Source organism: Ranitomeya imitator, chromosome 2 (genome assembly GCF_032444005.1).
Source record: "Ranitomeya imitator isolate aRanImi1 chromosome 2, aRanImi1.pri, whole genome shotgun sequence".
NCBI lineage: Eukaryota > Metazoa > Chordata > Amphibia > Anura > Dendrobatidae > Ranitomeya > Ranitomeya imitator.
The window spans coordinates 172,799,915-172,826,883 of record NC_091283.1 but is presented as its reverse complement, the minus strand read 5'-3'; the positions used below and the strand labels follow the sequence as shown (position 1 = coordinate 172,826,883).

The 26,969-nt window shown below is 42.4% G+C and overlaps 2 protein-coding genes across 24 annotated transcripts in view; one reads left to right on the top strand and one right to left on the bottom strand.

Annotated features, from left to right (window-relative positions):
- The window catches only part of RALGPS1 (Ral GEF with PH domain and SH3 binding motif 1), a 953,479-nt gene that overhangs the window by 493,471 nt on the left and 433,039 nt on the right, over nt 1-26,969 (bottom strand). The window lies entirely within an intron of this gene.
- The window catches only part of ANGPTL2 (angiopoietin like 2), a 36,885-nt gene continuing 32,752 nt past the window's right edge, over nt 22,837-26,969 (top strand). The window contains exon 1 of one of the 2 annotated variants that reach the window (XM_069747985.1): nt 22,837-23,373. The gene's annotated coding sequence lies outside the window, so the exon portion shown is untranslated. Of the gene's footprint in view, nt 23,388-26,969 lie in introns of both variants that reach the window. The other variant, XM_069747986.1, reaches the window with a different exon arrangement.

Below are 26,969 nucleotides of genomic sequence, written 5' to 3'. Positions count from 1 at the left end.
CAGTAAAAAAACGCATGCGTTGCAAAACGCGACCAAACGCATACACAAAAAAACGCATGCGTTTTCAATGTTAAATATAGGATAAAAAAACGCATGCGTTTTTTTGAAAAAAAAAACGCAGCAGACAAAAACGCAAGTGTGAAACCAGCCTTAGGTAAAAATAATAAAATTATAATTTGTAGGGTTAGGGTTAGAGCTAGGATTAGGGTTGGGGCAAGAGTTATGGTTGAGGCTAGGGTTAGGGTTGAGGCTAGGGTTAGGGTTGAGGATAACGTTATGGTTGGGGCTATAGCTAGGGTTAGGTTTAAAACTAGGGTTAGGGTTGGGGCTAGGGTTGTGTTGGGAATGAGGTTGTGGTTATGGATAGAGATAGGGGTGTGTTGGGGTTAGGGTTGGGGCTGTGTTATTGCTAGAGTTAGAATGTACCTGTTTAGGTACATCAGGGTGTCTCCAGCCAATTTTGCATTCAAAAGTCAAATGGTGCTCCCTCCCTTCTGAGCCCTGACATGCGCCCAAACAGTGGCTTTCCCCCACATACGGGGTATCGGAGTACTCAGGAGAAATTGCACAACAAATTTTGTGGTCCATTTTCTCCTGATACCCTTGTGAAAATAAAAAAAGTTTGGTTCCAAAGTAAACTTTTCGTGAAAAAAGTAAAATGTTCATTCTTTTTTCCTTCCACATTGCTTCAGTTCTCGTGAAGCACCTGAAGGGTTAATAGTCTTCTTGAATGTGGTTTTGCTCAACTTGAGTGGTGCAGTTTTTAGAATGGTGTCACTTTTGGGTATTTTCTGTTAAATTGACCCCCCCCCCCCTTCAAATGTGGTCCCTAAAAAAAGGTTTTGCAAATTTTGTTGGAAAAATGAGTAATCACTGGTCAACTTTTAACTCGTATAACTACCTAACAAAAAAATTATGTTTCCAAAATTGTGCTGAAGTACAATATGTCACGAAAAAAAACTATCTAAGAGTTAGTTGGATCCATTGAAGCATTCCAGAGCTATAACCTCAAAGTGACAGTGGTCAGACTTTTAAAAATTGGCTTGGTAATTAAGGACAAAACTGTCTGTCACTAAGGGGTTAGGTTTCTCCCCACAATCACTGAATGAAACACAGATAGCACTAGGATGCAACCAGGAAGCAGTCTATGCGTTTTCCACGTTTTCCTCAGTCCTCAGATGTGTAGACTTTCCATGTAAAGTTTTATTTGTGACTCTCAGATTTAAAACAAAACATGTCCCTGATTGTTTTGGGGGGTTTTTTGTGGACACTCCGTACACAAAAGCACAGACACATTAACAGCCACATAGACTACAATGGGTACGTAATCAATGCGTAAAATCATAGAACACAAAAAATGGACGATTGAATGAAGATTTAAAGAAAGGTGAAATGATACCATATATTTAAAAGGTTTGCCCATGAACAAAATACATTTTAATGAACAGATTTTGGAATAATAGTAAGTTCCACAATTGGATGTGTTAGTAAAATGTACTGGTGCTGAGATAATCTTATTAATGTGCCTCTGGTATAGATGTGCTCGATGACACAGATCTGCTCCAGTTGATGGTTGGCAGATACAGGTCAGGGGCCGAAGCATAAAGGTACCTTCACACATAACGATATTGTTAACAATATCATTGCTTTTTGTGACGTAGCAACGATATCGTTAATGAAATCGTTATGTGTGACAGCGACCAACGATCAGGCCCCTGCTGGGAGATCGTTGGTCGCTGAATAAAGTCCAGAACTTTATTTCGTCGCTGGACTCCTGCTGACATCGCCGATCCAGCGATGTCTTCACTGGTAACCAGGGTAAACATCGGGTAACTAAGCGCAGGGCCGCGCTTAGTAACCCGATGTTTACCCTGGTTACCATCCTAAAAGTAAAAAACAAACAAACACTACATACTTACCCACCGCCGTCTGTCCTCCAGCGCTGTGCTCTGCTCTCCTCCTGTACTGGCTGTGAGCGTCAGTCAGCCGGAAAGCAGAGCGGTGACGTCACCGCTCTGCTTTCCGGCCGCTGTGCTCACAGCCAGTACAGGAGGAGTGCAGAGCACAGTGCTGGAGGACAGACGGCGGTAGGTATGTAGTGTTTGTTTTTTTTTACTTTTAGGATGGTAACCAGGGTAAACATCGGGTTACTAAGTGCGGCCCTGCGCTTAGTTACCCGATGTTTACCCTGGTTACCGGCATCGTTGGTCGCTGGAGAGCTGTCTGTGTGACAGCTCTCCAGCGACGCTGCAGCGATCCGGATCGTTGTCTGTATCGCTGCAGCGTCGCTTAATGTGAAGGGGCCTTAAGTCACTTATTGTACGTGAGTATACAGACAAGATGACGGCTCACAGCTGCTGCTCTCTGAGGTAACATTTCCCAGCCTGTTTTATCACAGAAATCAGTATTTCCACCACACCATGAATCCTGTGGGCCAGTTGAGCTCAATTACGATGAGTTCAGAAGGCTGAAGATTTGAAAGAAACACTCACTCCTGTGATAAAACAGACAGGGAAATATGTTACTTCAGAAAGCAGCAGCAGCGAGTCCATGCTGTTCTGTCCATATACTCACTTATTATCAAGTGACTTACAGTGGAAACCAAAAGTTTTGCTTTTTTTTTTTTTTTTTTTTTTTTTTTTTTTTTAAAAGTGTGAGTACCTTTGTCTGGTTTTTGTCATGCCATTTTCCTGGTGAAATTAGTAAACTGGAAGCAAATGGTAGTCAGCTATAAGGATGAAAATTGTGTTTGACATTGTTTTATCCCTTTACGTGTTAATTTTCAACAGTTGCTGGGCCAAATGTTTTCCAGATTTTGTCACGCGTAGTCGAATTTTACCTAAAACTTTAATTTTTTGTGTGTGTGTTTTTTGGTTAAAACATGGCAAAGACAAAGCAAAATTTATCAGGAAGCTTATTGTTCTTAGAGTAAAGTCAGGCAAAAGCCAAAAAGAGGTTGGTATTGAATTCACTTGCTCTCAGACTAAAGTGTCACGTATAATAAAGAAAGAAAAATATAGTTATGGAAGAGCTGACAAACCTAGAGGTGGACGACCATGGAAAACTTCCTCCAAGTTGATCACACTATTAAGAAAAAGTTAGTATCTGATGTCCATAAAAGTGCTGTACGGATTCCGCATGAAACGAACACAGAATATGGGGTTAAAGTGAGTCCCAAACTGTGGTGCGAAGGCTAAGAGCAGTAGGGTTGAATGCACAAGCTCCAGTCAAGAAGTCTTTCAACTCTGCAATGAACCGGAAGGTCTAACTTGAGTTTGCCAAAGAACATAGCCAATGGAAAGAGACAGATTGGTCTAAGGTGTTGTGGTCAGATGAATCCAAGTTCAAGCTGTTTTGTAGTGATGGCAAAGGCAATATATACCACCCAATTGGAAAAAGTAATGATGTAAGGCAGGTACAGACTGGGGCTGAAATTCAGTCCTGGCATTTGAAATCACACAGGCCCATGCTGTCTCTGTCACCAAGCACTAGATGGGATATATTACTAATATTACCCTGGATGGAGAAAAGGAAGATTTACTACAAGAATAATATTTCTAATGATACCCGTGGCCTGGTGGGGTAAGTGATGGAGTCAGAGACTTTGTGCTCCTTCACAACTCTTAACAGTATGGGTGTCTTGAGAACACAGATTCTGTTAACGTAGCAGACAAGGGGGCCCACGACCAGATAGGCCCATCTGGCATTTGCCAGAATTGCCAGATGGCCAGTCTGGCCCTGATGTAAGGTACCAAACACCTGCAGTTTCACCATGTGGATGAAAATACGTATCAAACCTGCGCTGCTGAAAGATCCAGGATGTTAGCTAAATAGTTTAAAATCATTTATTCTGAACAGGTTTAGCAGTAAACACATTTAAAGGTCATATATATTCCCATAGTCCTTATTGAGACACAAGGCTATAAGTCACTTCAAAAATCAAATAAATCACATATTCAATTGTGGGATACCACAAAAGAAACAGAAGTGAGGAAGGAGAAGGGATGTTTAAAAGGTAATAAATTTATTGAAACAGTATGTTAAAAATAGTACAAAACATTTAACATGGGGAGGGAAAAAGAAAAGGGGAGGGGGATTTAAACCACCAGACTGGAGAAAACGAATCTGCACTATACCATGAAGGGTTAAAAAAGATAAACCCAATGAAAATGTGATGGTAGTACTGGTACAAGAAAGAGCGATCTAGGTACACTGAGCAAAATTAATATCCACATAGGGCAAAGTATGATCCCCAAAGGCATAAAGTCCTCGCCCCCATTGAAAAAGCTACGGCGAAACAGCGCTTGTCGGGAGCATGGGAACCGCATCTGCACCTTACCATCAGCGCTAGATACCATCGCACTTGCTTGACACCACAGGTAATTCATTCCCTGGCAATAAATCCTTCTTTTGGCAGCTTTTCCACTTTGGCACTTTACTGGGGGTGTACTCACCAGTACATTAGCAGGTTTTTCTCTTGCCTTGTACTCCTGGATAGACATGTACTCACCCTGTGCCTGTTTATTAACCCATTAATAGGATACCCTTTATGCCTTTGGGGATCATACTTTGCCCTATGTGGATATTAATTTTGCTCAGTGTACCTAGATCGCTCTTTCTTGTACCAGTACTACCATCACATTTTCATTGGGTTTATCTTTTTTAACCCTTCATGGTATAGTCCAGATTCGTTTTCTCCAGTCTGGTGGTTTAAATCCCCCTCCCCTTTTCTTTTTCCCTCCCCATGTTAAATGTTTTGTACTATTTTTAACATATTGTTTCAATAAATTTATTACCTTTTAAACATCCCTTCTCCTTCCTCACTTCTGTTTCTTTTGTGGTATCCCACAATTGAATATGTGATTTATTACATTTAAAGGTCACACAGGACCTCTTCTTCAGGTGGGTCACAAGGTTTTTTGCCTGAAGAAAGGGTCGTGTGTGACCTTGAAACGTATTGATGTCTAGACTTGTTCAGAATACAATTTTAAAGACTGAAGCCGACATCCTGGGTCGTTCAGCAGTGCAGGTTTGACAAGTATTTTCCTCCACCTGATGAATCTCTTCCTCGGTCCACGGACCAGTGTCCTGCTGCAGCTGATTTAAGTTGTTGTCCATGTTGCTCTTTTGCAACCCCATCAGGTGAGTTAGCACTCCAATGGGTTCTGAACATTTTTACCATTTAAGACCCTATTGCGCATGTGTTTGCTCCCCAGTTTTCTATGCAAAAACACCTACAGTGAAACATGATGGTGGCAATGTCATGGTTTGGGGCTGCTTTTCTGCATCTGACATTGGCCCTCTGCATAGAATTGATGGAAATATGAATGTTATCATGTACAAAAATATACTGGAGAAAGTAATGCTGCCGCATGGTAAAACCATCGTAAGCAGGGGCTGGAAATTCCAGGAAGACAATGACTTTAAGCACACATACAATTTAGCAAAAAGTTGGTTAGCAAGGAAAAATGTTCACCTGGTGCAATGGGCCAAGCCAATCACTTGATTTAACCCCTTAGTGACAGAGCCAATTTGGTACTTAATGACCAGGCCAATTTTTGCAATTCTGACCACTGTCACTTTATGAGGTTATAACTCTGGAACGCTTCAACGGATCCCGCTGATTCTGAGATTGTTCTTTCGTGACATATTGTACTTCATGTTAGTGGTAACATTTCTTCGATATTACTTGCGATTATTTAAGAAAAAAACGGAAATATGGCGAAAATTTTAAAAATTTTGCAATTTTCAAACTTTGTATTTTTATGCCCTTAAATCAGAGAGATATGTCACGAAAAATAGTTAATAAATAACATTTCCCACATGTCTACTTTACATCAGCACAATTTTGGAAACAACATTTTTTTTTGTTAGGGAGTTATAAGGGTTAAAAGTTGACCAGCAATTTCTCATTTTTACAACACCATTTTTTTTTAGGGACCACATCACATTTGAAGTCATTTTGAGGGGTCTATATGATAGAAAATAATGAAGTGTGACACCATTCTAAAAACTACACCCCTCAAGGTTCTCAAAACCACATTCAAGAAGTTTATTAACCCTTTACGTGCTTCACAGGAACTGAAACAATGTGGAAGGAAAAAATGAACATTTAACTTTTTTTTGCAAACATCTTAATTCAGAACCATTTTTTTTATTTTCACAAGTGTAAAAACAGAAATGTAACCATAAATTTTGTTATGCAATTTCTCCTGAATACGCCAATACCCCATATGTGGGGTTAAACCACTGTTAGGGCGCACCGCAGAACTTAGAAGTGAAGGAGCGCCGTTTGACTTTTTCAATGCAGAATTGGCTGGAATTGAGATCGGACGCCATGTCACGTTTAGAGAGCCCCTGATGTGCCTAAACAGTGGAAACTCCCCACAAGTGACACCATTTTGGAAACTAGACCCCTTAAGGAACTTATCTAGATGTGTGGTGAGCACTTTGAACCCAAGTGCTTCACAGAAGTTTATAACGTAGAGCCGTGAAAATAAAAAATCGCTTTTGTTTACACAAAAATGATCTTTTCGCCCACAAATTCTTATTTTCACAAGGGTAACAGGAGAAATTAGACCACAAAAGTTGTTGTGCGATTTCTCCTGAATACGTCGATACCCCATATGTGAGGGTAAACCACTGTTTGGGCGCACCGCAGAGCTTGGAAGGGAAGGAGTGCCGTTTTACTTTTTCAATGTTGAATTGGCTGGAATTGAGATTGGACGCCATGTCGCGTTTGGAGAGCCCCTGATGTGCCTAAACAGTGGAAACCCCCCACAAATGACACCATTTTGGAAACTAGACCCCTTAAGGAACTTATCTAGATGTGTGGTGAGCACTTTGAACCCCCAAGTGCTTCACAGAAGTTTATAACGTAGAGCCGTGAAAAAAAAAATTGCATTTTTTCTACAAAAATGATCTTTTTGCCCACAAATTTTTATTTTCACAAGGGTAACAGGAGAAATTAGACCACTAAAGTTGTTGAGCAATTTCTCCTGAGTACGTCGATACCCAATATGTGGGGGTAAACCACTGTTTGGGCGCACCGCAGAGCTTGGAAGAGAAAGAGTGCCGTTTTACTTTTTCAATGTAGAATTGGCTGGAATTGAGATCGGACGCCATGTCGCGTTTGGAGAGCCCCTGATGTGCCTAAACAGTAGAAATCCCCCACAAGTGACCCCATTTTGGAAACTAGACCCCCCATGGAACTTATCTAGATGTGTGGTGAGAACCTTGAATGCCCAAGTGCTTCACAGAAGTTTATAATGCAGAGTCGTGAAAATAAAAAATATTTTTTTTTTCCACAAAAAAGATATTGTAGCCCCCAAGTTTTTATTTTCACAAGGGTAACAGGAGAAATTGGACTGCAATAGTTGTTGTCCAATTTATCCCGAGTACGCTGATGCGCCATATGTGGGGGTAAACCACTGTTTGAGCGCACGGCAGAGCTCGGAAGGGAAGGAGCGCCTTTTTGGAATGCAGACTTTGATAGAATGGTCTGTGGGCATTATGTTGCGATTGCAGAGCCCCTGATGTACCTGAACTGTAGTAACCCCCCACAAGTGACCCCATTTTGGAAACTAGACCCCCCAAGGAACTTATCTAGATGTGTGGTGAGAACTTTGAATGCCCAAGTCGTGAAAATAAAGCCCCCAAGTTTTTATTTTCACAAGGGTAACAAGAGAAATTGGACCCCAGAAGTTGTTGTCCAATTCATCCAGAGTACGCTGATGCCCCATATGTGGGGGTAACCCACTGTTTGGGCGCACGGCAGAGCTCAGAAGGGAGGGAGCACCATTTGACTTTTTGAGCGCAAAATTGGCTGTCGTGTTTGGAGACCCCCTGATGTACCTAAACAGTGGAAACCCCCCAATTCTAGCTCCAACCCTAACCCCAACACACCCCTAACCCTAATCCCAACCTGATCCATAATCCTAATCACTAACCCTAACCATAATCACAACCCTTACCCCAAAACAACCCTAATGTCAACCCTAACCATAACCCTAATCAAAACCCTAAAGCCAACAAACCCCTAATCCTAATCTCAACCCTAACCTCAAACCTAACCCTAATCCCAATACACCCCTAATCACAACCCTAACCTTAACTCTAATCCCAAACCTAACCCTAATCCCAAGCGTAACCCTAATGCCAACCCTAACCCTAATACCAACCCTAATCCAAACCCTAACCCTAATCCCAGCTCTAACCCTAACTTTAGCCCCAACCCTAGCCCTAACTTTAGCCCCAACCCTAACCCTAGCCCTAAGGCTACTTTCACACTTGCGTCGTTTGGCATTCCGTCGCAATCCGTCGTTTTGGACAAGAAACGGATCCTGCAAATGTGCCCGCAGGATGCGTTTTTTGCCCATAGACTTGTATTGCCGACGGATCGTGACGGATGGCCACACGTCGCGTCCGTCGTGCACTGGATCAGTTGTGTTTTGGCGGAGCGTCGGCACAAAAAAACGTTCAATGAAACGTTTTTTTGTACGTCGCATCCGCCATTTCTGACCGCGCATGCGTGGCCGTAACTCCGCCCCCTCCTCCCCAGGACATAGATTGGGCAGCGGATGCGTTGAAAAACTACAGCTGCTGCCCACGTTGTGCACAATTTTCACAACGTGCGTCGGTATGTCGGGCCGATGCATTGCGACGGCCCCGTACCGACGTAAGTGTGAAAGAAGCCTAACCCTAAGTTTAGCCCCAACCCTAACCCTAAATTTAGCCCCAACCCTAACCCTAAATTTAGCCCCAACCCTAGCCCTACCCCTAACCTAACCCTACCCCTAGCCCTAACCCTAGCCCTAACCCTACCCCTAACCCTACCCCTAACCCTACCCCTAATTTTAGCCCCAACTGCTGTTCTCCTGCCGGCCGGCAGATGGAGACAGATGGCAGGCGCACTGGGCATGCGTCCGCCATGTTCTTCTGCCGGCGGCCAGGAGGAGCAGCAAGAGGATCCAGGGACCTAGGTGAGTATTGTAGGGTCCCCGAATCCCCCTATTTCTCTGTCCTCTGATGTGCGATCACATCAGAGGACAGAGAATTACACTTTACTTTTTTTTTTTTTTTTTTTTTTTTCGCGGTCGCCGGTAAACAGTTAATTACCGGCGATCGCAAAACAGGGGTCGGTAATACCGACCCCGATCATGCTCTTTGGGGTCTCGGCTACCCCCGGCAGCCGAGACCCCAAAGATTCTCCCGGTGCCGGCCGGCGGGCGCACTGCGCATGCGCCCACCATTTTAAAGATGGCGGCGCCCACCGGGAGACACGAGGAGCATCGGGGGAGCTAGGTGAGTATTGGGGGGCCACCTGGGACCCCTTTTCTCTGTCCTCCGATGTGCGATCACATCGGAGGACAGAGAAATTAAAAAGAGATCGCTTTTGTTTTTTTTTGTTTTTTTTGCGATCGCCGGTAAACGGTTAATTACCGGCGATCGCAAATGCGGGGTGGGTTAAAAAAAAACCGAATCATGTTCTCTGGGGTCTCGGCTACCCTCGGCAGCCGAGACCCCGGAGAAAATCGGCCTCTGGGGGGCGCTATGGACTTTTTCCACAGCGCCGTTAATTAACGGCGCTGTGGTTTAAGTACCCTTAGCGGCCGCCGTTAAAAGGCGTATCGGCGGTCGCTAAGGGGTTAAACCCTATAGAGTACTTTTGGGATGAGTTAAGGAGACGAGTTGGGGTCCATACCCACAGAAATAACGATTAATTGTTTGCAGATTTGCAAATGGAATGAAGCAAGATCCCTCAGGATTTCTTGAATATCCGAGTGGCTCCAATGCCTCGTCGGTGTGGTGCAGTAATAAAAGCAAGAGGTTATGCTACAAAATACTAAGTTAAGGCATTGTAAACAATGAATTACTCTCTGTGTTGTGATCAATAAATAGTACATACAAAACTTTTGGCACTTAGTTTTCTTTAATTAAATGAAGATAATTATTTTCTGACCAAGAGTTGCGTTACATGCAGACCATGAATTGGAGCAGCTCTGCATAGTCAGACACAGGAACAGTATAAAGCAGGGGCACATCTATAAGATTATCTCAGCAAAGGAAAATGTTTATTTAACAGATCCAATTGTGGAATTTACTATTCCAAGATCTACTGATTAAAAATATTTTTTGTTTGTGGTAAAACCTCATTAAGACCACCCCATTCACAGATTAAGGAATTGTGTATAATTTTGGTGCAAATTCAGTGAGAGAATCTGTGTCACAGTCGATGACAATCTGCATTATATGCCAAAGTATGAGTTTTTTGTTTAAACGATACAAACCTGGGCAGATTTTTGTCAGTTGCAGAAAATAAATTGGGAAAAATAATTAGCATGCCACTTATTTTAACAAATTCTGCTGACTTGTAAGCAGTACTGAAAGGGTCTAATCCTTGTGAGCGCTCAAGGCCCATTAAATTGAATACCTACAGCACTCATTTGAAGTGCAATAAAATAAAAACTGCAGCAACTTTTTCATGTAAACTTGAATAAATGCTGTATATCCAATTGGTGCATACAGCTCATTTGCAGACCTATGTGTTTCCATGGTATCAGACTACAAACAAACAAACAAAACCCTATGTGCTCTCTAATCTTTTCCTTTTCTTGGTAACCCAATGGTAAATTACATAGTAAGAAATTTACTATGAGGAAATTTTAAAGGGTTATTCCCCAAATAAAATCACAACATGGTCATATAATAATGTACACAAGTTTATTCATTTGTGCCAATACAATCTATTTGTAAAACTGCCTTGTTTTGCACTTATCACCCCCCTAAGGATGACCCCCCAGGCTCTTAACTTGCCATTGGAAACGACCCCTAGTAGTTAACCCTGCTTTGGAACCATGACCCCAGGCTCATCATATTTAATTAAAATGAACATGTAGGCTGTTCAGATTAATCAAGTTTTATTCTGCCATCATTTCAGAACACAGTTATGAAATCAAACGTAACTTTGAAGTTATTTATACCAAAATGCTTTACCAATAACTAAAAGTATTCAAATAAAAAAAGCACAATAACTGCAACTGTGTGGATTTCAGTAAAATTAAATTGACAACGAATAATCTGGAAATAAATTTTGCCCTTGCATTCACTGCACGTGCCATGTTCTTCACAAATGAACTTCTTGCAGTCATTGCAAACAAATCTCGTATTTTTGTCCCTCACTGCTCTGGGACGTGTCTACATCGGAGCTTCTACTGTGAGGGACGATGTCATAGAGAAAAGCAAAGCCTAGCACATTACAGTGCAGAGAGCTCATACTAGGAAGCAGTAGTGTGTTTGTGTGTGCTAGTAACTAAAGGTGCTTTCACATTGCGTCTGAGGTCACTTTCGCTGGTCCCGTCGGGTATATGTCCTGACTCCCAGCAAAACGGAACCCGGAAGTATGCGCCAATGGGGCCATACACTGTAATCTAAGTCTGGACGTTCGCCCCCAGTAGGTATACACACCTGAAAATGATGATTTATACTGTGTTTTTATTTTATCTAAAGAAGGATATATACTGTATCCGAAACGCATTGTATCTCCTCTATTTTAACTTATCAAATAAAAAAATATGAAATATCATCTTTGGATGTAAGTTCTGGGAAGCGCTGCCATTCATGGGCTGGATGTGCTTTTCTTGATTTACTCATCTGTGTGAGCCTGACTCTGGCTATTTCACTTGAATCCACCCGAGGCAAGCTGCAACCCTGTCTATTGAAAAGTATTGCAGAGGGATTTTTGAGGATACACTATCTAAAGCCATATTAGTATTCTATCAAGTGAGTGCATAAAATTGTGCACCCTTTAAAGAGTATAATATTGTGTTTACGTACTTATGGCGCCGAAATTTGTCTGTTCTTCTCTCCCAGAGTTTTTTTGAAAATGATGCACGTCAAAACACATGTTTGCTCTGCAGCCACCATTGTAGTCTATGGCCCAGCAAGTGCATACTTCCGGATCTTGTTTTGGTAGTGGTTCGGATGTAAGCCCCAAAGGGACCAGCAAACGTGTCCCTAAACACAATGTTAAAACACCCTTAAAAGAGAAATGTACGTAAGATGGGCTGTACATACAGTTGATAGAAAGGAGAGATATACTGCAGGATGTGTAGAGGGCCTGAGATTAGTTGAGCTGTACTTGCTACCTAGGTTTGAGAGACCAATGAAACTGCCAATGTCGCTCTATTGATGCATATGACAGAAAATTATCATCTGCTATATGCATTAATAGAGGGACATTTGCAGTTTCACAAAACTGATCTGTCAGCAGCAGGCAACAAACACAACTCTGCACTGCAGTTGTGGAGGAGGGTAAGAAAGTTGAGCTTTGCTCTAACCAGCTAATGATGTAAAACCACAAGGGCAGCTATACTGATTTAGATGGCAGGAAATACAATCAGGTAGATTGGCCAGGATATTGTACAGGAGCAGAAGGTGCAGATGCTCAAGGTGAATTCTACACATAGATTAGCTTGATGATAGCCCAAAGAGCTGGGGCTTGCAGGGGAACACAAGAGACGGGGGAAGGATCTGGAGCACTGAGGAGAAGCAAGTGCTTCTGGGTAACAGTTTTAGCAGGTATGGGTAGGAGCACCCCAACCAGCAATGTGACGCTGGATGCACAAAGGGCAGATAGAAATAAAAAAAAAAAAAAAAAACAAATAAAGAAACTGTTTGTTGGGATCAGTATGTATAATAACAAGAAATAACAATTTACTATACTTTGAGGGAATAACCCTGGACTAGCTTGACTGACAGAATAGTTCCACCTTCCCCCATCCAGAGTTAAATACCACATGCTTGTTGAACACACGCGATGAAAATGGGGATATGCATTACACGATGGAAAAAAAAAGTACTGATATAATGATAAAGGAGTTAGCACAGCCATCATGATGCAGTGTGTCAGCACTAAATCCTCACAGGGAAATATAATCAGAGCATAAGGTTAAGCAGTTAGTTACAAATACAGAGTAAAGCTGAATCAATATGTTAGTCTTGGCTCTGTCAGGAGCCTTCCTGTTACCTAATATTCTGCACAGAAAAGTATTAACGGTCACAGGTTTCTGCCAAACTCTTGACACGTGCTGTTAGAAGTTATTAATACTGCCTCGGCAAATTGTTGATTTTCTGCTAAATTACACAACACAAATAAGAGCACATATCTCACAATGCTATCAAACAGGTGCTGATAGAGGCCAAACATCTGATGTCAGGCAGTGAGGGCCTGTGTTGCCAATGAATCCTTTACACTGCCCATTTCATGAGCTCCTGGATTATAAAGCATCATTCTTCATAAGGATGGCTACACAGGAGCAATTCATCACCTGCGCCACATACAGGCTGAAGCTAAATATTTAATTGCTAGGTTTGCTTAGCGATTATTGGCACTAATTACGTTTTTCATCAAGTTTAACGCAAGTGTTGAAAACATGGCGTAGGGAGGTGAGAGTGTCTGTGAATAGAGGATTAGTAATGTGATCAGCAAACCTTGGAATACACTGCGGCTTTAGAGACGACACACTGGAACGGATACTCCACAGTTATAGCTGTCAGTGATTAGAAAATTACTGATTGGCTAATCTGCTTAAATAAATAACAAGAACGCAGTAAATAAGTCAATAGATTATACCGTACAGAAGACTATATTGTACCAGACATATCCAGTTGTAACTTTCCTAATATGCTTACTAAAGGGAAACTCTCAAGATCCTGTTAACCCTTTAATGAAGGGAGCTTTTTTCGGTTTTGCGTTTTCGTTTTTCACTCCCCTCATTCCCAGAGCCATAACTTTTTTTTATTTTTCAGTCAAAATGGCCATGTGAGGGCTTATGTTTTTGTGGGATGAGTTGTACTTTTGAACGACACCATTGGTTTTAGCATGTCGTGTACTAGAAAATGGGAAAAAAAATTCCAAGTGTGGTGAAATTGAAAAAAAAAAGTGCAATCCCACACTTATTTTTTGTTTAGCTTCTTTTCTAGGTTCACTAAATGCTAAAACTGACCTGATATTATGATTCTCCAGGTCATTAAAAGTTCATAGACACCAAACATGTCTAGGTTCTTTTTTAGCTAAGTGGTGAAAAAAATTCCAAACTTTGTTTAAAAAAACAAACGCACGCAATTTTCCGATACCCGCAGCGTCTCCATCTTTCGTGATCTGGGGTCGGGTGAGGGTTTATTTTTTCTTCGGGTGAGGGTTTCTTTTGATTGCCTGTTATTGCATTTTAATGCAATGTCATGGTGACCAAAAAACGTAATTCTGGTGTTTTTAATTTTTTTTACCGCTACGCCGTTTAGTGATCAGGATAATCCTTTTTTTTAATGATAGATCAGGCGATTCTGGACTCGGCGATACCAAATATATGTAGGTTTGATTTTTTTTTGAATGGGGCGAAAGGGGGGTGATTTGCACTTTTATTTTTATTTTTCATATTTAAAAAAAAAATGTAAAAAAAAAACTTTTGCCATGCTTCAATAGCCTCTGTGGGAGGCTATAAGCTGGCATAGCCTGAACGGCTCTGCTACATAGAGGTGATGCTCAGGTCGCCCCTATGTAGCATAATTACTGCATTGCTATGAGCGCCGACCACAGGGTGGCGCTCACAGCAATCCGGCATCAACAACCATAGAGGTCTCAAGGAGACTTCTGGTTGTTATGCAAACGCACCGATGACCCCTGATCACATGATGGGGGTCACCGATACGCGAATTTCTGGCCGGATGGCTAGAAGCACTTGTTAAATGCCGCTGTCAGAGTTTGACAGCTGACATGTCCCGGCTTCGATGCGGGCTCACCGCCGGAGCCCACATCAAAGCAGGGGTTCTGCCATCAGACATACTATTCTGTCCGATAGCAGAAAGGGGTTAAAATCATAAAGTTGAGCCTATATTCCGTCAGAATAAATCCCCAGATCTACATCCTTCTAAAGAACCTAACAATTGTAAGATACAATATTGTTACGCTCCAGGAAGACATCAAGGCCTCTCTTGAACCCCTCGACTTAGTTCACCATCAGCATCTCCTCAGGCAAGGAATTCCAGATTCTCCCTGCCCTAACAGTAATGAATCCTCTTCTATGTTGGTGGAAAAACCTTCTCTCCTCCAGATGCAGAGAATGCCCCCTTGTGACCATCACCACCTTCCTTGGTATAAACAGATCCTTGGAGAGATAATTGTACTCCATGTCTAAACAGGGATTTGTACAGAGGCAGTATAATGCTCTCATCATGTGTATCTAGACCTCTTTTAATGCACGCCATGATCCTGTTTGCCTTGGCAACTGCTGCCTGGCACTGGCTGCTCCAGGTAAGTTTATCATTAACTAGGATCCCCAAGTCCTTCTCCATGTCAGATTTACCCAGTGGTTTCCCGTTCAGTGTGTAATGGTAATATTGATTCTTTCTTCCCATTGTATAACCTTACATTTGTCATTGTTAAACCTCGTCTGCCAGCTCTCGGCCCAAGTTTCCAACTTACCCAGATCCATCTGTAGCAGCATACTATCTTCTCTAGTATTGACTGCTTTACATAGTTTTGTATCATTTGCAAATATCGATATTTTACTGTGTAAACCTTCTACCAGATTGTTAATAAATATGTTGAAGAGATTAGGTCCCAACACCGACCCCTGTGGTACACCCCACTGGTCACAGTGACCCAGGTAGAGAATATACCACTTATAACCACCCTCTGCTTTCTATCACTAAGCCAGTTACGGTAATTACCCTTTTACACACATTTTCCCCCAGACCCAGCATTCTCATTTTGTGTACCAACCTCTTTTGTGGCACGGTATCAAATGCTTTGGAAAAATCAAGATATACCACGTCCAATGACTCACCTTGGTCCAGTCTATAGCTTACCTCTTCACAAAAACTGATTAGATTGGTTTTACAGGAGCGATTCCTGATAAACCCATGCTGATATGGAGTTATAAAGTTATTCTCATTGAAATAATCCAGAATAACATCCCTCAGAAACCTTTCAAATATTTTACCAACAATAGTGGTTAAGACTTACTGGCCTATAATTTCCAGGTTCACTTTTAGAGCCTTTTTTGAATACAGGTACCACATTTGCTATGCGCCAGTCCTGTGGAACAGACCCCGTCGCTACTGAGTCCACTTCTTGGGTTAGATTGGTGACCCTTAATATAGGGTTTTCGTTGTCTCTCGACATTTTACCTAGCATTTCATTTTTCACCGTGAATACAGTGGAGAAGAAGGTGTTTAATATATTAGCTTTTCCTCATCATCTACAACCATTCTTTCCTCACAATTTTTTAAGGGGTCTACACTTAAACTTATGATTCTTTTACTATTGATATAGTTGAAGAACAGTTTGGGATTAGTTTTACTCTCCTTAGCAATGTGCTTCTCTGTTTCCTTTATGGCAGCTTTAATTGTTCTTTTAGCTAAAGTATTTTTCTCCCTATAGTTTTTTTTAGAGCTTCAACGGTGCCATCCTGCTTTAGTAGTTTAAATCCTTTCTTTTTACTGTTAAGTGCCCCACTTACTTCTTTGTTTAGCCACATTGGGTTTTTCCTATTTCTTGTCTTTTATTCCCACAAAGTATAAACCACTTACAGTGCCTATTTAGGATGTTCTTAAACATTTCACATTTATTATCTGTATTTTTATTTCTCAGGACATTGTCCCAGTCAACCATATCAAGGGCATCTCTAAGCTTGTCAAACTTTGCCTTCCTAAAGGTACTGTCACACTAGACGATATCGCTAGCGATCCGTGACGTTGCAGCGTCCTCGCTAGCGATATCGTCCAGTGTGACAGGCAGCAGCGATCAGGCCCCTGCTGGGAGATCGCTGGTCGGGGAAGAAAGTCCAGAACTTTATTTCGTCGCTGGACTCCCCGCAGACATCACTGAATCGGCGTGTGTGACACCGATTCAGCGATGTCTTTGCTGGTAACCAGGGTAAACATCGGGTAACTAAGCGCAGGGCCGCGCTTAGTAACCCGATGTTTACCCTGGTTACCATCCTAAAAGTAAAAAAACAAACACTACATACTTACCTACAGCCGTCTGTCCTCCAGCGCTGTGCTCTGCTCTCCTCCTGCTCTGGCTGTGAGCGTCGGTTAGCCGGAAAGCAGAGCGGTGACGTCACCGCTCTGCTTTCTGGCTGCCCGGCGCTCACAGCCAGACCAGAGAAGCAGAGCGCCGAGGACAGACAGCAGAAGGTAAGTATGTAGCGTTTGTTTTTTTACTTTTTAGGATGGTAACCAGGGTAAACATCGGGTTACTAAGCGCGGCCCTGCGCTTAGTTACCCGATGTTTACCCTGGTTACCGGGGACCTCGGGATCGTTGGTCGCTGGAGAGCGGTCTGTGTGACAGCTCTCCAGCGACCAAACAGCGACGCTGCAGCGATCCGGATCGTTGTCGGTATCGCTGCAGCGTCGCTATGTGTGACGGTACCTTAAAGTTCAGTGTTTTTGTGACTCCCTGACAAATCCCCTTAGTGAAAGACAAGTGAAAATGTACAATATTGTGGTCGCTATTTCCTAGATGCCAGACGACCTGCAGATTTGTTATTCTAAAACACCAAATCCCATATTATTGCATGTTCGGGACAAAGAAGAGTTCCCACATACTACATTAAAAACAATATTTTTTATTTTTATTAAGGCCACAAATGACAATAAACTGTAAAACAATAATAAAAAAGCAAAATGCCGTCTAGGGGACCCCAGATTTACTTACCGGTAAATAGGAAAATTCCCCATATGTAATTACTGATCACAAACTATTTTATTATATTACCAACCAATTTATATAAAAAAAAGTTCATTTACAGACAAGTCTAGTCCATCAAATATCCAAAAAATTATCTATACGTGGATATAACCAAGCCCAATATCTCAAAGCAGTCTATACTTACAGATATACCCTGTGTTAAATTAACATACAGGGACATGAAAAATTTCCTATCTGCAATCACTGCATAATGGCCCTAGGGATACATGCCAAAGTCTTTCCCCAGTATATAGTGCTATTTGAAGTGATATGGCGTTGCCAATATAATATAATATAAAAGGTTGATAATTAACTACAGCGTGGATAATCCTGGCGTCCCCTCACCCCGACGCGCGTTTCGCCGCCAGCCTCTTCTGTTGATGCTTCTGGCATTTGCGAGCATGCAGTTTAGACTATTTTGTTTTGTTTCAATCCCCTCCCTGTGGATTGTTTTAGAACTTTTCTTACCTCCCATTCCGAGTATGTTGTCTTGGGTCTTCTTTGCTGCACCTCATATCCTTCATCATTATATTTTATGGCTTCATGTTCCAGTCTAATATTTTTCTTCCCGTCCCCTCTTCTTCTAGTTTAAAGCCCTCCTGATGAGTGTAGTGAGTCTTCTGGCAAATGTGTTTCCCAAGTTTGTTGAGGTGTAGTCCGTCTATGGCAAGGAGTCCGTCGTACAGGTAATTCATTCCCTGGTTCAGGAATCCGAATCCTTGCTGACTGGACAACTGTGTCTTGTGTAGAGTCTGAGTTTTTCACACTTGAATTGGTGAGCTCTGTTTGCTAATGAGACTAGATTACGATATCACGGAACGGACACCAAACACGGACTTCAGGAAGTCTGTGTTAAGGTACCTTCACACAACGATATTGTTAACGATATCGTTGCTATTTGTGACGTAGCAACGATATCGTTAATGAAATCGTTATGCGTGACAGCAACCAACGATCAGGCCCCTGCTGGGAGATCGTTGGTCGCTGAATAAAGTCCAGAACTTTATTTCGTCGCTGGACTCCTGCTGACATCGCTGGATCGGCGTGTGTGACACCGATCCAGCGATGTCTTCACTGGTAACCAGGGTAAACATCGGGTAACTAAGCGCAGGGCCGCGCTTAGTAACCCGATGTTTACCCTGGTTACCATGCTAAAAGTAAAAAAAAAACAAACACTAGATACTTACCTACAGCCGTCTGTCCTCCAGCGCTGTGCTCTGCACTCCTCCTGTACTGGCTGTGAGCCGGAAAGCAGAGCGGTGACGTCACCGCTCTGCTTTCCGGCTCACAGCCAGTACAGGAGGAGAGCAGAGAAGCAGAGCGCAGCGCTGGAGGACAGACAGCGGTAGGTAAGTATCTAGTGTTTGTTTTTTTTTACTTTTAGCATGGTAACCAGGGTAAACATCGGGTTACTAAGCGCGGCCCTGCGCTTAGTTACCCGATGTTTACCCTGGTTACCGGGGACCTCGGGATAGTTGGTCGATGGAGAGAGGTCTGTGTGACAACTCTCCAGCGACCAAACAGCGACGCTGCAGCGATCCGGATCGTTGACGGTATCGCTGCAGCGTCGCTTATTGTGAAGGGGCCTTTACTGTTTGGGTTCAACCCTGAACACCAGGTGTCATGTGGATGCTCTCACTATTATTAGCGGCAGCAGGCGTCGGCTGATGGGAGCAGTAGTCCCATCAGCTGACGCCAGTGACTGGAGGTAAACTCTTTACCTCCGATCACAGCTGCAAGCTCATGGTAATGATTTTACCGCTTTCATGCACACAACAGCGTGGCAAACACTAGATGTTTGGGCCCCTCATTCAAGTGAACATCCAGGGGTCTCTAGTAAAGAATAATTGGAACAAGATCATTAATAGAAAACTTTGTGCATGTCGTTTGGCTCTATGTATGCATTATGAGCAGTGTATCACTTGTATCACATCATTTTCATTATTTATGTATTTTGTAGAAGCAGACTGTGCTGGTTTCATGTCCAAGGCTGAAGGATAATAAGATCAAGCTGTGATTTGGAGCTCAATGACCATTATGAACCAAAGAATGATCATCCCTACAACTACCCCGATTGATGAAATGCTTCAAGTATTAAAGTAATGCAGAAATATCAAGGATAACATTCTGAAAAACCCCTTTAGGTTCATGCCACCATTTAATTTATCTAAGTATGACACTATAATATGACGTTGCGTGTAACTCGTTGAGCTGACATTTAGCCAACTCTCAGGCAGAGGAACGTCTGCTTTCTAAATAAACAGTTTTGGACAGAGGAACAACTTCCACATCCGGAGACCACATTGCTCTTTTGGTTCGTAGTGGATAATTATCAATGTATCCTCTTAATGTGACTATATGCTTCACAGACATCAATTTCCTTTAATAATGAGTCATGTGATCCTGGGACTTACTGCAAGAAAGATCAGAAATTAACATTTTATACCAGTTCAATTGGTGGTAATGTATCTGCTGTGATAGGAAGTGGCTTAGATCTCTAGCAATGATCGGCCTTTATATGTGAGAGAAAATAAAAAACTCAGCAACCACTCACAAGGCCAGAGACAGTAGGGAGGATGAGGGGTATGAGTTAGGCTAGGTTCCCATTGCGTTAATGGGACCGCGCTAACGGACAGCATTGCACGGCGAAATTAACGCCGTGCAACGCGTCCGTTAGCGCGCCCATTAACAGCAATGGGGACGCGCATCTCTAGTGCGTGCCATTTTCGGCACGCGCTAGCGATGTGCCGGTGTTTTGTGGCGCGCCGCGGACGCTGCTTGCAGCGTCCGAGGCGCGCCCGCGGTCCGTTGCCCGCTCTCGCAGATCAGAGATCTGCGAGAGCGGGGACGTTTAACGCGACCCCTTTACAACGCATTGCGTTAGCGCAATCCGCTAGCGCTAGGCGCTAAACGGATTGCACTAACGCAATCTGAACCTAGCCTTACACATGGAAGTTTGCTCAATGGAAACTTTGGAATAAAACCCTAAAACTAAAATGGGAATATTTCTGGTTATCTGGTAGTACCGTTACTTCTTTACTACAATGAAACAAGCTAAAAGAAATGCTGGATCTCAACGCTTTGGGGGTACTGCCTGGGAAGGATTCCAGAGGTCTGTATTAGGGACTTTTTTCCACGAGGTTATAAATAGGTGAATCAATATGGTGTGTTTTTAAGGATCATTTATATTGTACAGTAATTGTTCATGCTTTTCTACCAACGATAGCTTGTCTTTCCTCCCACTGTTTCCAGTACGAATGACTAGCAGATGCATATAAACAAAGTCCAGGGGCAGTGGCAGAGAGGCGGTGATGCAGCAGCTGGGGGTAAGTAAGGCTGATTTTTAGATTTTTTAACAAAGCAAGGCAATGGAATAAGAAACCATTAAACATTGAAACCCTCTTTATCATTGCAATCATTAAAAACATAGCTGTTCCTGCATTCACCAACATTTGTGGACACTGCAGAGATTCTCATGTTAGCCAATAAAGGAAGAGATTGTTGTATCACTCTAAACAAAGCTATAAAATATATTATAAACAGAAAAATAAAACCTTCACAAAAAAAGGCTGTGGAAGCAGCAGATGGAGACAAAAAACAAAGCTAGAGAGGTATTTTCTGGTCAAACACCACAAAAAAAACCCTCACTCATCAGCAGAACAGCTACAGAAATTCTGGCAAGAGCACAAAGCAACAGACTGCTGCCAAGATCGACGTGAAATCAAGAGATAAATTGGGTAAAGTAACATAAAAAGGAGCGATGCAGATATAATGACAACTAAAATAAAGCAGGTAAGTACAAAGTCTAGAACTTCTATCTCTACACACAGAACAGTAGTAGTCTGTGACAAGCAGATTTGCTATCTTTTTGGCCCACTAGGAGGGAACCTGTGTCACAGTCAGTAGTAGTAGTAGATGTCAATCTCATTAAGTAGCTTCCATCCCTTCACAAGAATGAAAAGCCCAAAACAATCAATACAAACCTCACCCAATGGACCCCACTGACATCTGGGGTCATTGTCATTAATATATAGCACTGCATGCAAATATGACAAATTCAGTCACCAAATTTCCTATTTGAGCCTCTGATGCAAATGTAACAGGTCCGCTAAAGCAATATTTATGAATGATAATGACATCCCTTGATGCAAGTGCAAATGCCAATCACAAAATGTCAGTCACTTGCTGCGGTGTTCCTGCACAAAAACTTGCTTGCAGTTAGCCATCGGCACAGATTGTATGAAAGCATCCGGAGGTTCAGATCAGCTAAGGCCAATTCTGGCAGTGCAAACAAAAGCCACAATTAGGAAAACATGGCTGTTTTCTTCCACAAACAGTGCCACATCTGTGCACAGGTTGTGTATGCTAATGCAGCTTAGCTCCATTTACTTTTTAACAGAGCGGAGCGGTTATGCCAGACATAACTCACAGACAGATGTGGCTTTGTTTTTTTTTTTATTCTATACATCCCCCCGTTATAGGTGCATTATTTGTGCACCTTGACTGATCTTCTTTGAAAGAGTTGTCCAGTGGAAAGAATGAAGGGCCGGAACTCTTGTCCCACCAGCAGTTGGACTCCCACCGATCTGTAAGTTATCACTGATCCTGTAAATCGGTGATAACGCTTTTACTAGACAACCCATTTAAAGCTTTAGGTTCTTCTAATAAAAGAAATGTCATATCCTTCATGTGGCCTCGGGGCATGAAACCACATAGTAAAGATACAGAAAAAGTAGGATGCTCAAAGCTAGATGAACCCACTCTGTTTTATAACACAGCACACCCTGACATGTGTATTCATAGGTTGTCATGTGGATTTTTGCAATATCTAATCTCTGGTGCTGGATATTCCACTTCCTCTACTAAATGATACAGTGTATTCACCGACATCAGAAACCTTTATGGGGCACTGCTCCTAGACATCTCCTGTCCGTCTTCTCGGTCAAGTTCACCCAGTTTCTTATTAAGGCACATTGTGCATTTTTCACCCCGCAGGTCGACAATTGTGTTACAGGCAAGGGCTGCCAGGGAGGAGGGAGGTGGAGTTCCTGCATGCCAAATTAGTTTTCACTAAGAGAACCATGACATCACCATTTTAAGGTTGTGATTCAGCCGCCCTCCCATGTTTATGGTCAGAAGGAAAAGGGGGGCTGTGTGCTTGTGTCTCCTGCTGGCGTATCTCTCACTTTTGTGGGAGTGGATGAAAACTACTGTCCAACCATAGACCGTGCTGCTTTTAACATGCTGGGTACAACTTTACTTTTTTTTTCCTCTCCCTCTCTCTTACTCTTTCCAGATCATGTAATTTCACCACAAAAGAGCTGAAAAACTCAGGTTCAAATAAGGCTGTCAGGAGGAAACTCGCAGAGAGGAGTAAGATGGGCTCTGCATCCAGGAATGAAATTCAGAACCGCTTGTTCCAAGGCAGAAGGTAGCGGACATGGGTGGACAATAAAACAGACTGCAACTGCAGCCACAAATGCAGCGCTGCCACAAATAAACAAGGATTTTTTTTTAATCATTATTATTATTCTTTGAACTGGAGAATTTTGGGGGCGGACACAGATTACTTGGCGAGCTGACCACAAGGGATATCCGTCTGATATCAAGAAGGAAGCAGGTGAGGCTGGAAAGGTGGGCAAAACTATCCTGACGATTGTGCTGGTAATAACTGGGCAATCTATACAACTGTTATCTTTGTTTTTACATAGGACTGCAGGTAAACTTTCTCAATCATAATGTATAAATAGTACCAGCATCAAAGAGTTAGATGACAAGATAAAACATGCATAATTTCTGTTTTACATTTACCATTTTATCGTTTTCTTTCACTATAACGAAAAGAATACCAAAGTTGCTAATATTGGACAAACCCGATTAATATAAAGTTACTATGTTACATAAAAATGTAGGACAATGGTTAGAAAGTTCCACCCCCCCCCCAAAAAAAAATAAAAGTTTTTAGCACAAGCTTACAGCATCTGCATGGCATGTAGACACATCTATAGGCCCCTTCAAGCTTCCTACATTGTGCGTTATTATTTTCCCATAATGGTCCATAGGTGACGACACTATAGATGTATAGGATGCTGCCATCACCATAGCAACAGGAAGAGACACTTTGTTTTGCTGAATGAGATTTCTATGAGTATTTTTGTTTTTCTCTCCGCCCTCCCCACATCATTATAATGACTATAGGGTAGCACTGAGCCTCCGAAGCCACCATTGGTCAGGGGCTCTAATACTAATGCTCGGTGAGGAATATTTCTAGCTGACAGGATGTATAATGAACTCTGGTGGAGACTCCAGTAAGTGACTATTACTGGGAAAATCGCACGGTGTCAGTGTTGGTACAATAATAATAATAATCTTTATTTTTATATAGCGCTAACACATTCCGCAGCGCTTTACAGTTTGCACACATCAATGTGCAGGACTGAGGGCAAGTAGCCACATTCATTACATTCTTGTGAGTGAATATTTTACATAGATTTTGTACTGATACAGCGATGTCGTGTGACAACAGTGGGGATTGCTGGTATTAATCCATCAAATACATAATTACATCTCTATAGACTGGGGCTGGTATAGGTCCGTAGTCTTCTCTGGTAGTCCGCCTGCTATGAATGGACTATGTGCTGTTACTGCATGCTGGGAAATTTATTTCAGCAATGCAAAATATACATTACAACTCCCAGCATGCTCTGCACAAGCAACGGCATTCATGTAGGTATAGCGCGGGAATGCTTTTAAAAGGAGCTGGTCTTAAGAGCTTGCAATCTGATGCCATGAGACAGGAAGGGCTGCATCATCTGAACACATGTGAAGCATCCGCAGACACTAGATTCAGTTCCAGGCAGATCATCTGCTGTGCTGATCTGACATGCAGCTAGATAATAACTGGAAACGAGATTCTAAGCAAATGATGGGCTTTATCAATGCAAGATTTAGGCCTCTTAATGTGGGTACACCTGCATGTCACCGGGTTTCCAATAAGCTCACTATTCTTTTAGCCGAGCTCTTGAAATGTGCAGTGCCTACAATTTCCTCAATGGCCACTGCCTTATCTTGATATGACCCCTGGTGTCTAGGACAGTAGTGGTCCCGGAAAAAGGGATTTAAAAGATGGATCAAGTTCCTGGTCATCTGTCATTTGTCTGACACTCAATCCTCCTTTCTACAATCCAGGGATCAGTGAACTAGCAGAGAAAAGTTTCACTTTGTTGAGATAAAGGCTACAGACTGTTCATTGTAGGTCATTTAGATGGGAGAGATAAGTGCTCCAGGCAGCTGCCTCAGGATATCTGATCCTCTCCAGTATTAAGTTATGGCAGTGGGCTCATAATGGCACAGCTACTTAGCTTTTCATGGTAAGGAGCAAAACAGAGAAGCCAATCACCTATGCCACCACCTGAGCATAGGCGCTCATAAGTTTTAGGAGTGTGGCTACCAAACGACTTCTCATTTCTACAGTCTAAAAAAAAAAACAACAAGAAACAAAGATTTCCAATATAAACTATTTACCATTTAGTGGCGGCTTTGTGGTTTAGGAGAGCACAGAGCTGATGTAATGACCAAAGACAAAGTAACTTTCACAAGAGTCATTGTTCTTTGTCTGAAGAACCAAATGATCCCACACTGCCATATAGCATTCGCAGGAATTCAGGGTCTTCCAGTACAAAACTACAAGCCGGGTCGTCTGTACTATGCGGCAGAGCTTGCACTCAAAGGATTAAATAGCAGCCACTGGCATGGTCGCTCCTGGAGAGCCAGGCAGCTGAACAAACGATAGAAAAGCCCCCCACATCCACCCCCGAAACCCGCACAGAGTGAAAAGTTCAAAGCTGGAGAGATCCACCATTGTGCAAAGTTCTAGGTGTAAGCGCCGGTCACATGAAATGTCACTCTAGCCACTGCTATCTACTACAAATATACAGTACCACAAGACGGCTCAGTGGAGCAGGTCACCTCTGTATATAATAATAATAATAATAATTTTTATTTATATAGCGCCAACATATTCCGCAGCGCTTTACAAATTATAGAGGGGACTTGTACAGACAATAGACATTACAGCATAACAGAAATACAGTTCAAAACAGATACCAGGAGGAGTGAGGGCCCTGCTCGCAAGCTTACAAACTATGGGGAAAAGGGGAGACACGAGAGGTGGATGGTAACAATTGCTTTAGTTATTCGGACCGGCCATAGTGTAAGGCTCAGGTGTTCATGTAAAGCTGCATGAACCAGTATGTAGCAGTACAGACACAGAGGGCTAATACTGCATAAAGTGTATGAGAACATGATGCGAGGAACCTTTTTTTTTTTTTTTTTTTTATTATAAATAGGCCACACAGGGATCGTTAGGTTAATGCATTGAGGCGGTAGGCCAGTCTGAACAAATGAGTTTTTAGGGTACGCTTAAAACTGTGGGGATTGGGGATTAAACGTATTAACCTAGGTAGTGCATTCCAAAGAATCGGCGCAGCACGTATATTTGTGCTATAGCAGAAGGTAACATGAAGTACTATTTATTAGCACATTGCGGCCCTGGGCTAGCAATATCCCAAAGACAGGAAGTCTCCACATTGTTTTTTATTAAAGACAACATCTAATACCGATGTGATTTTTTTTTTTTCTAAAATCAGGTATGACTTTTCCCCTACATTACACCTTTCTACCACTTGGGGCACCATCTCCATCAGCTTCAAGTAATGAATCAGGAAAAACAGAGAGAAAAGGCTCTATGGAAACTGAATAGTCCTGGTCCATTCAAACAATATTGTCATGCTGTCACATTGCATCTCCTGCTTTCCTGTGGAGTTGCATGGTGACCTGCACCCAACTGGCGTTCCACATTTCATCGCTTTTTCTGTCTATGGTCACAAGTCGCATGTAACTCACTTGCAGTAAAACAGCAATGGGAATATGCCTGGCTTTGTAGCAAAATCACAGCTGTAAATTGCAGTCTTATCTGAGAACTGCCATCATGTGAAGGTGTTATACAATACGGCTGTTCAAGACTTTTCTTGCGCAAATCCACAGCCACAAAATCTGTATTAAGGCTGGGTTCACATTAGTGTTTGAGTCCACATTGTGGTGCTGCAGGCTTTTTACCTTAGCTCCGCCTACTTCCGCATGTATCCTGCGTACCTATCTTTAACATTGGGTACGCAGGGACATGCGTTGTATGTGGATGCGTCCGTGTGCGCCGTT